Source organism: Opisthorchis viverrini (genome assembly GCF_000715545.1).
Source record: "Opisthorchis viverrini unplaced genomic scaffold opera_v5_50, whole genome shotgun sequence".
Lineage (NCBI taxonomy): Eukaryota > Metazoa > Platyhelminthes > Trematoda > Opisthorchiida > Opisthorchiidae > Opisthorchis > Opisthorchis viverrini.
In genome coordinates, this window is record NW_008751706.1 from 708,956 (window position 1) to 710,347 (window position 1,392).

At 42.1% G+C, this 1,392-nt stretch overlaps 1 protein-coding gene across 1 annotated transcript in view; it reads left to right on the forward strand.

Moving 5' to 3' along the window:
• T265_03473 (hypothetical protein) overlaps positions 1-1,392 on the forward strand; it is a gene marked incomplete at both ends in the record, with an annotated part of 6,548 nt that overhangs the window by 2,108 nt on the left and 3,048 nt on the right. The window lies entirely within an intron of this gene.

Sequence of the window (1,392 nt, forward strand, 5' to 3'; positions counted from 1 at the left end):
CCCGTCCACTTTTACTCTTTTCTTTAAAATAAGGCTTTCAGATAAATCACGGAGAAGTGTATTACGGCTATACTGCTTCATTCTTATTGGAATTCATTAGCAGTGCACATTTTACAAAAATACAGTAGAAGATTTCGAAATCCGGACCAGAGGGCTAGCAGTTTAGACACCTGACCGTTCGACCGCGAGCCGCAACCACGGATGTGCACGTTAAGGAAAACACCGAATGAAGGTACGTTGTCATTCGAAAATATGGTTTTTATTACTAATTACACTTGGTAAATTTGAAGTGAAATGGTATAAGAAACGTCCCAGTGTTATCCGGTGCAAAAATTACTCACTTATTGCAGATACATTATTCGCTTTACAAGCGAACTACTCCACGGAATACAGCATCCTCTTGAAGGCTTGGCGTTGCTGAGAGGTTCTGGTGGAAAACTACTTACTGGAAGGTCCGTGGTTCGAACCCAACACCGGTATCTCCACTGCTCCTGTCTGGACTTGGGCACCCTGACATCCATCGTGCTCCTTTCAGGTGACATGGCGACTAGACACCGAAAGATTGTAACCACTGGAGTATTGCTTGATTTTTTTAAAATTCTTCCTTCAGAGTAACAGGGGGCAGGTAACCATGAAGCCTCTAGACACCAAGCATGCTTGAGTCGTCTAAACCATTGAACACAGCAAACTCATACCTAAAGGTGAATTTCGATAGCCAGGTAGGGCGAAAAATAAACATTCTTCTAATAAGAAACAAAGATTAAAAAGCCCGGCAGTTATCCGCCATTCAGCGACTGTCCACCGCGCATTACGACAAGGTTTGAGCTGGTAATGTAACATACTACTCATAAATTGGGTCAATTTCGACTGTTCTAATTTGACAACAAAGTGCAGACATTTGGCAAAAAAAAAACCAAACTCACCTGGAACTTGGATAAATGAACTCCCAGCTAAACCTCTCCCATTAAAACCCAGTAAGACTACTTTTTGTTAAGTGTATATTTTGTCAGTATTTTACCCTTCACCCATGCATTGGTCTGTCCTGTTTAGCAAACTTTCCCCAGCGAGCAAATCACGATACGTGTAAGCTGCAGGACTTTTTATCCTTGTGATTCTGGGCTGCGAAAACGTTTTTTCTGCCATTTTTCATGGGTTTGTCCCAGACAAGCTCAGTTTGAGCAGGCACGTGCTCCAATCACTTATCGTGCAGATGTTCCATTTGGGCGTGGTGACATCGGTTGGTTGTATGCTGCTTGCTTGGCTATATGCGTTTTTTTCAGTATCAATTTTTCTATGGAGAAAGGTTGTACATATGAGATTGTAAATGAGTAACTGCCACCTCGTAACTATGTGCCTGAAATGGTGTATAACCCGGTGATTTGAAGTTACTTT